This window comes from Pinus tabuliformis, chromosome X, assembly GCF_031772625.1.
Source record: "Pinus tabuliformis cultivar Carrire ecotype Pingquan chromosome X, CPIR1, whole genome shotgun sequence".
Lineage (NCBI taxonomy): Eukaryota > Viridiplantae > Streptophyta > Pinopsida > Pinales > Pinaceae > Pinus > Pinus tabuliformis.
This window is the reverse complement of record NC_142308.1, coordinates 201811767-201825054: the sequence shown is the minus strand read 5'-3', so window position 1 is coordinate 201825054 and position 13288 is coordinate 201811767. Positions and strand designations below refer to the sequence as shown.

Sequence of the window (13288 nt, the reverse complement as noted above, 5' to 3'; positions counted from 1 at the left end):
ATTTGTGTGAACCTCAGGCTAGAGAAGTCAATCCTCCATCGATAATCATTTCCTTCTATGTCACTGAATAAACCCCTCACTCAAAACATGGAGTCTATATATCTCATATTTTTCTTCAAAACATAGTGTCTATATATCTCATTTTTTTCTTTTTAAATTTAGAGAGTTTCTAGTGTTTTGTGAAGAATTCAAGTTTTGTGAATATGAGGAGGAAAAAGTGATTTTCGAGTAGCTACTGCATAGGGTGGTGGCATAGGACCTGTAACTACCCAGGGAGGACATTGATAACAATTAACAAATATATGGAATAAGTTGAAACCTAATGCACGAAATTCATCAAGATCCAGAAGAAAACACTATTATCAACACCCAAATCACCAAAAATATGTTCGCTAGATAAATTGTTGCCCTTCCTGGTAAAATAAATGACGGTTTTTCTATCGTATCTTTCTAGAAAAATAGATCCCGTAAGTTAAAATGTGAGAAATGTAATGTACAATGTAGACTATAAAGTTGACTAGAAGAGCTGCTACTGCAGAATTTATAGTCCCAAAGAAGGGGAAATATTTGCAAGGAAACATATGGGAATCACCACTGAGACTCTAGGAAATAATTACACGCTTGACAATTCTCTTTGTACCGTGCATTATGTTTACCTTTTCCTACACAAAGTACGAGGGGGTGCATGCGAACCCAGAAGGTAACGAGTTGATGAATCAGCATTAGAACGACTGTAAGGTCATGAAAGCTCGACTTGGGAAGTTGTTGTAGCAGCTGCAACACCCTCCAAAATTTTGGCCTGCATCCTATTTCAGAGCCATCCTTGTTTTTTTCTTGATGTTTACAAACAGTCAAGCACATCCCATGAGCTCATGTCAAGTCTTTACACACCCTTTGCTTGACCGTTCACCGATCGTCTTTTAGCATGAGGGTTGTAATTTCATGATTGTAGTCTTATTCTAGCTATGTTGAAGGTCTATATTTATGTGTACAAGTTGTGTTTGCCATGTAAGCATCTATCACACTCACACACGAAGTTGTGTGCAATGTCATGCAAGTGTTGTAACATTCATTCGACGATCTATCTCAAGTGTCACACTTGTTGCTCGTACCCTTTAGTCAGTCACATTGAACATGTTCTCTTGTTGCTCTGAGGTGTCTTTTCATCGTGTCATGTTGAGTGTGTGTTCGCAAGGTCATGCATACATGTGTTCACTTGCTCATGCACTTAACGATTTTTCCGAAGATCTATCGACATGACCACCCTCCATCAGTCGGACCTCCACTGAACTGCATTGCGCAGTATGAGCCCTCAGTGACCAAGCACTATTGCCCAAAATTGCAGAGAGATTGAGGCTACCTCAAGGAAGCCTGCACTATGCAATCCTAGAATCAATGTAGCTGATGGTCACCCAAAAAAATGCAGAAGTTGCCCAATAAAATATCTCAATTTGCACTTCCCACAAGCCGATCCATCAAGCCTCTTGCTGGTCAACCAAAGAATTTACTGGGTAGTGATCATGGGCTTCATTCCTCCCAAACATTGTGCAAAAGATGTCAGCATGCTTACCTCCACTTGTTGAAGAAATTGCACAGACATGAGGGACAGAAACCCACTACCTGTCACTGCGCTATCTCTCAAAATTGCATAATTTTGTCAGTCTATCCCCCTATCGGATGGCATACTGCTCCTCTTGAAAATTGGGCAATTTTCTTGGACTATCAATTTGCTGCCTGACACCTTCTCAACCTAAAAACTACGCAGAAATGTCCTGCATGACTGCCTCACAGATTTACGGAGTTTTTTCCATCAAGCTCCCATAGCCCACTCCGAGCCTCCTTTGAAAATTTGTGCAATTTTCACTCCCAGTGCCCCTTGCTGCCCACACTAACTTCCTTGGAAAAATTACACATTTCTGCGTCCTCGTTAAGCCAGATCCCACAAAATTTCATTGTTGTCTTAGACTGCTCAACCCAGCCTCTCAGTGACCTCTGTGGAGGTTTTCTTGACAGTGCCCTGGAGCCTCATATCCTGGCCTGAAATGTGCTTTTCATAGTTTCAAAGCCTTGTCCTCTCTCCTAGTAAGTTGCACATGAAAGCGAAAGATGATGCATCATGGTAGACTAGGAGCTTTTTGGATTTGATGTCGTCTCATCATGAATGATTGTAGATATAGGTACATGAATGAGACATGACGTGACAATGAATGAGATGAACAAGGAGTGCAAGCTAGAAGACTTGTTTACCAACGGATGAACAGATGAAGCATTTTAAGTACGAGCGAAGGGGATACATGCACATGCAACATCAAGCAGACAACAACACCATCGAAGAATCCACACACCTTGCCATCCGGAGGTGAAGCTACGATACACCAAGAGCACACTCATCTCTCAGCAGCACAACAAGTCGACATGGACACCACCATCAGCACGAACATACCATCAATGTCATGAGCCATCTCGGCAACATCACTACTATGGGCCATACTGTTCTAATCAATGTAATGTAACATGGAAGTCCAAGAAACCCTTAGCTATATATACCCCTCATTTGTACATGCAAAAGACTTTTCACCTTGGCTCCTCCCACATAGCCTAGAGAGTCTGTAGTCTTTTCTTTGAGGAGCGAGTAATGGCTCAAACGCCACGCTATCGAGGTTACTGATGTATGTTGTACGGATGTGTCTAGGAACATTCACTTAATTCAGAAGCCTATTAGCAGGCTAACATGCTTTCACACATGTATTGTACTCATTTGTAAGATGATTCTTTGGATGCTTGTAATGCATGTTCCTTTAGCCTGTACTAAGATAGTTGAACTATTTCGGTTGTTTTAGTGCATATGTTGTTGTAAATGTGTTGTATCAATTGTTAACATTGGCTCATCTGTGTGGACTACCTCGCCTGACACTCGACAGAATCATCCTTATAAACTTGTCATAACGATCCTCGCACTCGTGTGGACTATTCTGATGGGTGTTATACATGCTATCTGTTCACTTTTTGTTTGTGACTTCCACATCCATGTGGACTACTCTGCCAGAAGTTGCGTGTGTCCTGTTGTGTTGTATGTCTCTAAATGAGATGGACCTATTCCCTTTCGACTTGAGATTCACTTTCACCCTCTCCCTCTGCAGTGAAAGAACGTAGACATAAGTTACACTAGGCACTCACTAGGCACACGAGCCTCGCTATTTGAAGAATAACTATACCACTCTCATGTGCTGACAAGAAAGAGCTAACGCATATCATTAAGATAATGGAAATTGGATCATCATACTGGATGGGACTCATACACCAAATGGTGTGAGGTCTAGTTGGGACTTCATACCGGGGAGATCCCTTAAATGTTGGTGGGTCCAGCACTGTTAGCATTTCTGGCACTCAAAGGAGGGCCACTAGGTCTTTATGCCTAAATGTCCTCTCACTCCCACTCATCAATCATCTGGTCAAGGTAGTAACTCACACTCCCTCTCACCTATGTGCAACTCTGAAGTTGTTTAATCCTCACCTTCAAGACGTAAACATGAAATTTTGTTTCAATACCTCTACTTTGTCTGTCACATCACCCATCAGTTTGCCAAAGAATTCAGACTGATCCCAGGAATACAAGATCTTCCATATGCATCAAAGAATCCAAAGACCACTCCCACCAGAGTTGTTGTCTCATCAGTGAAAGAAGCAGTTCTTGCCATTCTTGAAGGTCTGGTAGAATTTGTTGAGAATGGAGAGGAGCCTTCAGTCTTCTGATAGGGAGAATAGGACACCCTCGTGATCTTGGGCTCAGACTCCATTACATGAGGCGAAGGGAAGGCATCAAAGGAGGTGGAGTTGGAAATGAGCCAACCAACTCAGAGATGGAATCATCATATTATGAAGAAGAAGAAGAGGACAACGAAGAAGAAGACATGGCAGACCAAAACTTGGAATGGATGACTAACAGACCATTGGCTCTCCTGGGTGCTTTGCAGAGGATGCCAAAGCATTCAGAGGGTATGTTGAGAAAGTATGACCCTCACAGAATAGTGAAGGTTGAATACCATTTGGATAAATTGTACTTACAATTGTAGACACTCGAGGTACAATACGAAGACATTGCATGTTGATTGTTTCTGTGTACCTTGGATGGCCGAGTAGTGGCATGGTAATATAGCCTTCTTGTCAACTCCATCCAACACTGGTGTATGTTCAAGAGAATGGTTTTGGAAAAATTCACTAATGACAAGGCCCCTTCCATGTTACTCAAAGAGTTGGGTAGTCTCAAGATGGTGTCAAAAGAGAATGTAAAATACTTTAATCAGAGTTTTTTACACATCTTGAACAATTTTGCAATAGACACAAAACTTCATGACTCCAACATTGTTGACTATTACACTTCTACACTACGAACTAGTATTGCACAATTTTTCAAGTGGGCTGCAAAACCAACGTTACTTGAATATCGTGAAGAGGTGATCACTGTGGAAAATGACCTGCACGTGATTGGAGTCATCAAGGATGATGAACCAAAAAATACTCCAAATATGTGATCAGGAAGCCCCAAGCTATTACGAGTAAGGGGAAAGACAAGGAAGCAAGTGACATTGAAACCCTTACTTGTCTTGTCAAAAACTTGACAACAGAGGTGTCTGAGCTAAAGCAACAAACGGTTGAGATATCTGCTAGCAGACAACCTCCCAAACAACAGAAGAGGAGTGTTGGGTCAAGAAAAAAGTATGTTTTCTCCTTGGTAATCATTTTATTTAGCACTCATCCTCACATGATTATCTCTGTTTATGAATAAAAGTAGAGGAAATAATAGCTAAAGTCGAGTAAAAGTAATCTGTAAAAAATTAGACGAATCTAACTAGGAAAAACTGATTTTTACTATCTTTATGTGTAGAGGTCACGAATTGAGTGATGTCTACCCAATCGACAGAATGACATCATCTCACAATGGAAAGCGACGATGTCAAAGGCAAGGTAGGACAGCGGAAGACTGGGAAAACCAATGGCTATTTTATGATAGAATTAGGTCAAGTATAGAGAAATCCTCACGATCCCCTGATCCTGAGGATTAGCTTTTATCTATTTACTTTCTAAATGTAATATATAAGGCCGAAAGGGAAAACTGTACACACTTCAGAATTACACAATTTGTAACTATTCATTTTGACATATAATGTTGTTATTTTGGATGATGTAACTTGGTTACTTACATTAATGAAGAAAGGTTGTATTTAATTCATCTTTATATTCTTAGTATCTATTAGGGAAGACTTCTGGTGACTTTGGGCCCAGTCAAGAGAAGATCTATTGCTTCATTTGTGTCATAATATTTTCTATTTCATTCTTGATTGCTTGTTGATGTTAAGTTAATATTACTTTTGATTATTGTAAGGATTGATGATTCAGTTTGTGTTTGTTGTTCACTTGAGATTTAGATTGATCTTTGTGTTATATGTGAGTAATATTTTCGATTGAATCAGTTATGATAGTTCTAGCTCAGATCACTATTCCTTTCAAGTAATGTTATCATATATTTCAGAGATAGAATTAATTGCTTTATGCTTCTACAGTCATTTTCTATTTAGGTAATGTTTGATATTCCTGTATCAGTTGCTGTTCAATTCAAAATTGCTATTCAATTCAGATTTGTTGTTCAATCCAGAATCGATGTTCAATTCGGAATTGTTGTTCAATCTGGAATTGTCGTTTAATTCAAAATTGTTTTTTAATTCAAAATTGTTGTTCAATTCGGAGTTGCTGCTTAATTACGATTTGCTGCTTAATTAGGATTTGTTTCTTAATTAGGATTTGTTGTTTATTTAGGATTTTTTGTTCAATTACCATTGTTGTTAATTATTACAGTTCTCTTTCATGAGTGAGCAAGTTAGCTTCAATTTTAGTTAAAACTGCCAAGTGTGATTCTTTACAAGTTGTATTCAGATTTATTTGCTTCCATGATAGGTTAAGTAGAATTGCAAAGTGCATTATGAATTTCTTTTAGAATTAATTCTTTCATAATTGATTGGATTGAGTTTGAAGAAGATAGTCATTAGCAGCTGCAACAATTTGTTATTAGTTAACCTCTGAATTCACTGCGTATATAGTACTGACACTCTTGAAATAAAAAGACTTGCCTCCAGTTGACAAATAATGTAGGAATTAAGATTGTTTGTAAAAAGACATCTTAGTGCACCAACATTTTGGCATCGTTGCTTGGGAGAGTGTTCCAAAGTGATTCCCTTTTTCTATCTTGCTATAAAATAATTGGGTTTTAAAAATGGGAGGTAAGAACCTAGTACCTAGCAATTAAAGTGCTTTCTTACTAGCCTTCTTTTCAGCAAAATCTTAAAGGTTAAATAGGAATTGGCTTTTATGATGACTAGGAATAGAAATATAGAAAAAGAACTGAACCCCCTCCAAAATCCACAAAACCCAAGGGATAGGTGAACCTTGGGAGAATGACCTTTATAGATGAAATTGTGAGAAGAGCAGAGTCTCAAGCATTAGTAGGATTCTGATTGGAAAAAGCATACTATAATCCCTCAAGTAGCAGGCTCACCATCTGCAGCTCATGCTAAGATTCAAAGCCAAATTGGAGGATCTGAATAGACTCTTCAGGCTACAATAAGCCTACATTCTAATCCTCTACAAGAGGGAAAATCCTGTAACTTAACAGAAGGAGAAGGAGAAACCAGTGGAACTACTAAGGCAAGACCTCAGTTGTCTAAAGAAGGGTCTCTTGTGATCCCAGATCTAGGTAGTGCTGCAAATCCATCTCATGTTGTTAATCCCCTACTTACTCGAAAAACACTCTGTGAAATTCCTAAAGAGTATTGGCACATCTTTGACCAAATGGAAAACCAACCACATCAAGGTCAAACCTCGGCATTGGAATACCTCATAGTGACAAAGTGACCAATGCCCCCATGAAGCCTATTCCTCTACAGAGCATCCCAACTTTTCATGGGATGATCACAGAGGATCTTGACACCTTCTTGTTCGAATTTGACATCCTCTGCAGAGGGTATGACTACACCACTGATCCCCCAAAAGCTAAAACTATTCTCTTCTACTCTGAAAGGAGCAACTTTAAGATGGTTCATGTGTATGGGTGGGTGTACAATTAATTCTTGAGATGATACGAAAGCTGCCTTCCTCACCAGATACCAGGAATTTTGCAAGACCAGGGAGCTAAAGGATGAAATCTTTAATATGGCTTGAAAAGATAATGAAACTCTAGAAGAGTACGTCAAACGGTTTTATTATAACTTGCAAATATCTCCACACACCACCCTACCAAAAGAATTCCCAAGAGCTATCTTAATTAAAGGAATGAAAGAGGAATGGTTAGAAACTCTAAATTTAATGGGGAAAGGAGATATTTCTCAGGAAGATTATGATGAAATCGTTCACTTGTGTGTCAAGTGTTCATGAGGAATCTCACGGACATGAGCAGCAAGTCGGGATCCTATGAGCAGGGGAAGCAAGCCACACAGTGGAGTAACATGAATGGAAATCGATAACCTCCTAGAAGATTTCAAAACAGACATCCTAGACACCCTCATGACACAGTTGGACATCCTACAGTCTAAACAAAAACAAGATTTAGCAGAACAAAACTTGACCATTTTTTGTCCACGCTGTTGGAAGAAGCATAACCAACAAGAGTGCCCACTACACATGGTTCAAACATGTGCTATCTATACCAATGATCACGCCACTGAACAATGTCCATCACTCTCAAGGTTGAAAGCAGTGTTCAAGGAAGCAGAAAAAGAAACAGAGCTAGTATATCTAATGAACCAATGTCGACAGTGGTAGGCCAAACCTCTAGGTATGTCACAAGATGCATCCCAGTTCTTTCCTTCTTCACATTTTAATTGGCAGCAAAACACAAGGCAACATGGCAAGGCCAATCACCCTACTAGAATTGGCAACCTCAGTCATTTCCTATGACACCATGGTCAACTCAATCCTTTCTGGGTAATGGCTAGCCAAATTCTCCTTTTACTCATGTTTGGCAAGGCAATCCCTATCAATCCCAGTGGTCTGCCTCCACTTCTCAAAACCCAAATTGGTCTACAAATTGGTAACGAAATTTGGGAATATCCAACACTCCTATGGGGATAAGTCCTCAGCCTCAACACACATTGTCAGCTCCTTATCCATTACAAAAAAATCCTCATCCTCTTCTGCGCCCTCAATTACCAGCCCAACCGAATCCAAATCCTAATAACAAATAGCTCGAGATGGTGCAAATTGTAGAAAGCTCGGACTATGAGATTGAGGAAAAGGAATATAATGAACTTATATTGAGGTTGGGACGTATCATCACCCCTGAGGAAAATAGGGATAAGCCATCAATTGAGATTGAAACACCACCTGTACATATACCAACACCTATAATTGATACTGAAATGAAATGAGGAGAAGGGAGAGGTCAACAGAAAGATCTAAAGGAACTTATAGTCACTTCTCCCCCGTTCCCCAAAAGGTTAATGATACCTAGGCCAATTGCGTACCCAAATTTTGATCTTGTAGGGGAACTAAAAAATATTTGTATAAAAATTACTCTCCTCCATGCCATTCAGGACATTCCCATCTATGCTAAAATAATTAAAGAGTTATATGTAAAGGAGCTTGTGAGGATAGCAAAAACTTCACCCACCATTCGTGATGTAGGAACCTTATCTGATTTACTCTTGGGAGAGGAAACTCTGGTAAAGTATGAAGATCCTAGAAATCCCATAGTGATAGTTTAGATATATGGTTGCTCTTTTCCCAATACACTAGTTGATTTGGGTGGAGCCATTAATATTTTAAAAGGAGAAACCTATCAAGCACTTGGGATTACAGCCTTGGAACCAACCACCACCTTAATAGAACTTGTTGATCATTCGGTGGTAAGGCTAGACGGAACTCTCCAAGATATCATGGTCTCTGTTGATTCATGGGAATATCCAGTAGGTTTTCTTGTTATAAACTCGAAGAGTCGATTAGATGGGCATCGTTGGATACTGGGCCAGCCTTGGGTGGTGACAGTTGATGCATATATAGGCTTCCAGAGGGGAAACATAACTATTTCAAAGGGGGATGCTATAAAAAAATCTTGTTTTATATCCCCCTGCCAGACCAAATCTTCCCATTGTAAAAATATGTAAATAACCATCAGCATACCTGGAAGAAATCATCTGTTCACCACTCACAGTAGCAGAGGCACTAGAATGCAAAGATCAAACTGAAGATGATGTTTTCAACAATTTCATCAATCAGTGAGCTAATGTAAGCAATTTAAAGTGTCAAATGCTGAAAGAAATCCTTGATAATAAAGCATCAGAAGATCCCATGAAGGACACTGATGATCAACACATCCAGAAAACTGTTGTTCATAATAGAAAGCCAATGCGAATTGAACCAAGCAAATTTTTAAACATTAATGATAGCTTGGATAGTGATCAGCAGCAAAAGCTCATTCAGGTCCTGCAAAAATATAAAGGGGCTTTTGCCTGGGATTATCCCGATATGAAGGGCATAGACCCACATCTGTGTACTCATCACATCTATACTGAGAAGGGTGCTCGAACTATCTGATAGCCTCAATGGAGATTGAATCCACACCTTAAGGATATTATGAAAGAATAATTACAAATGCTATTGGATGTGAATTTCATTTATCCTATTTCAGATAGCAAATGGGTCTCTCCATTGGTGGTCGTCCCCAAGAAAAATGGGAAATGGCGTATCTGTGTAGATTACCGGGAACTGAACAAGGCAACACAAAAAGATCATTTCCCTCTCCCATTTATCGATCAAGTCCTAGATACTTTGGCAGGGAAGAAATTATTTTCCTTCCTAGAAAACTTCAATTGCTACAATCAGATTCAGATCGCCCCTGAAGACCAAGATAAAACAACCTTCACCTCTCCTTGGGTTACATTCGCTTACAGAATATTACCATTCGGCTTATGCAATGTGATGAGCCTCATAAATGGGTAAGTATATGGGCTCATTTTACCTCCTAACCTAGTAAAATAAACCATTCTCTTAGCTTATTGTATGATTTTCTGATTATATTTGTGCTTATAGGGTGAGTTGAGTTAGTTATTATGCCATGTGGTCTAACATGTATTTAATGCAGATTATTGATGGATTTCGATGTCAAAGTCAAGGATCTAGTGGTCAAACTGTAGCAATAACTCAAAGTAGACAGAGAAGAGGACTTATAGGATAAAATCCCCCTCATTTATTGCTCCTCACTTCGAATTCCCCTTCATTCAGAACAAAGTACAAGCAGCCGAATCATGCACTAGAAGCCAGCCGAGCAAGTGGAAGATGATTGATAGTTATCTCGAGTTTTGGGAGCCAAGCCTCCATGATTTTAAGGAAGCTGTTGGTAGCTTCAGATGTATAAGTAGAAAGGCATAGGGCCTCACTAGGGTCGACTTTTTGCTTCTGTAAACTCTGCTCAAATTTTGAGCTTACTATTTTATGACAGTTTTATGTAATCCTGTTATTTTTTATAATGAAGAAGGAATCCTTTTTGAGCTAGCACTGAGTTACCTCAAAGGGCTGAATCTCTTGGATTAGGGCCCAATCCAAGCAAAAACGCTTTTCTTTACTTGTATTTTTATTCTTTACTTCAATTTGTAGATTAGTTTGTTGTTAGATGTATTTCTCTTATGGTTAGGAATAGGTTGCTTTTGATGATTTAGTAGCTTACTTCCATTTTTGCTTTCTATAGTAGGATAAGCAGTGATCAGAGAAGATTCAAAAGGCTACCAACAGTGCCTTGGGCTCTCTTCCTACCTCTGGGACCATGATTTGAGGAAAAGACTCTCTTGCTGCCCCAAAAACACAGATTTTCCTCATTCCTAGGACTTCTAGTGTTTGCAGCTCTCTAGTAGGTTGATAGTCCAATTTTGCTTTGCTTTAGATCTTCTTTATCATGTTCACTTCCTGATTTGCAATATTCCTTTTTCATGCTTTCCTTTCTTATAGCATTTCCTTCTATACATCGTAGTTTAGGCCATTTTAATCCAAAACTTTGTTTTTCCTAAGATGCACTCATTTCATTGGTTGCTTTATTTACTTGGCTGACTATCAGTTTCTATGCAGCATATCTCTTCCAATAGTAGGCCAACTTACTAGAAATCACACCCTCAATCTGATCCATGCCCTATAGGTCTCCCAAACCTCACCTCAATTCTGCCCTAGTTTCCTTCATTTTTCATAGAACTTCTTCCTCTCTCCTTGAGCAAACCCAATCATCTTTCACTGTCCTGGTGATTCAGGGTAGACCTTAGGTGCCCTAACACCTCATTCCAACCTTCATCCACCTTTTCCACCCACTCTCACACCCTCAAAATAGTTCAAATTTCTCTCATCCTCCTCCTGTAGGCCTCTTGTAGTTTCCTTGTTTTCCTCCTGTAGTTTTCTTGTGTCCTGTAGTTTTTCCTGTAGGCTTTATTTTGAAGGCCAAGTGTGGGAAAAGCCCCCAGAACACCACCTATGACCTCCTAGGACCCATCCACACCATCTTACATCCTCACAAGCTCCAAAACCACCCTCTAATGCCACCTGTTTGCTGCCACACTCACACACAATAAATTAGATGGATGTTAAATTGACATAAAAGCACATAAAAATCCAAAAATATGTTTTTTTCTTATTTACTTCTAGAAATAGAATGGTTAGATGTTGTTTACTTCCTTGAGTAGGTAATGGAATTTCTTTCATGGTTCTCATAGTGTTTTTTGCAAAAGTAGAATTAGCTTGTTAATTAGGGTTTACTAGGTTTTGCTTTACATTCCAGTCTTTCTCCTTTCTACAGTTAGCATAGCATATATAAAGTAATATTTCTTTCCTTTCATCACACATAGAGCTTCTTCTGAAATCTATAGAAGTTGTCTTGAGCTCCTAGTGATCTCATGCAGACTGACCAAGTGACAACCTACAGTAAGAACTAGTACTTGTGCATATAGCACCGACGCTTCCAAGTTTGTTACAAACTACTAGGTTGATAAAAGTAAAGTTGGTAGCCCAGGAGTTGCAGCATTCTTGCTACAATACTGGCGCTCACCACAATGCCCCAACCATTTTTCAAAGAGCTATACTTAGCATTTTTTTCGACTTGAGAAACGAAGGACTTGAGGTATATATGGATGAATTTACTCCATACGGGGATGACTTTGATCAAGCACTGCAAACACTAGAAAAGTTTTTAGAATGATGCATTGCTACCAGGTTATGTTTAAGTAATGTCAAGTGTCACATGATGATGACCGAAGGTGTAATCTTGGGACATTATATTTCTGCAGCAAGGATACAGGTAGACCCAACAAAAATTTAGGTAATTATTTTACTACCTACTCCCTGTACTCAAATAGAGGTACGTAGTTTCCTGGGATATGCAGGCTATTATCATAGGTTTATTAAAAAAAATTCACAAATTGTTGCACCTTTATATGCTTTAACGGGAAATGTTTATTTCAATTGGTCTAACAAATGTGACAGAACTTTTATAGGTTTAAAGATGCTAGTCTTGATGAAACTAGTATTACGTGGACCAAACTGGGAGTTGCCTTTTCACATATCCACAGATGCATCAGATGCAGCTATAGACACTGTCCTCAGTCAAGAAGAGGGCATGAAGCCTTATGCTATATATTATATTTGCAAAAATCTCACTCCTACAGAACTTAATTATACGATAACAGAAAAAGAATTCTTAGCCATTATTTATGCAATAAACAAATTTAGACATTACATAACTAGCTACCAAGTTTTTCTGTATATTGATCACTCTGCCATTTGTTATTTAGCTAACTTATCACAAATGGTCGAGTGACTTGTTGGCTATTGCTTTTGTAGGAATTTGACATTACTATTAAGGATCGTCTAGGGAGGGAAAACCTAGTTGTTGATTCTCTATCTCAAATCCCAAAGGTAAATGATCCATTGCCAAGGGCCAAATAATTCCCAGATGAACATTTGTTTGTCATGATAGTCAAGATGCCATGGTACGCAGTTGTGGAAAATTATCTGGCAGTAGGGAAGTTGACCAAGCATTTAATAGCGAGGGAGAGGAAATAGATCATTCAACGCAACGCCCGATTCTCTTGGATTTGTGATATATTTTTCACATAGGATCCGACATGTGTATACGCAGATGGATTTGCAAGGATGAGATTTATGACATCCTGAATGCTTGCAATGACGAGCCCTGCGGAGCTCACTTCACAGCTCGAAGGACAGGGTATAAATTACTATAGATGGGTTATTATTGGCCCACTATTTT

The 13288-nt window shown here is 39.1% G+C and overlaps 1 pseudogene; it reads right to left on the bottom strand.

Annotated features, from left to right (window-relative positions):
• Positions 1 to 336: 336 nt before the first annotated feature.
• LOC149139083 (auxin transporter protein 1 pseudogene) overlaps positions 337 to 13288 on the bottom strand; it is a 146597-nt pseudogene continuing 133645 nt past the window's right edge.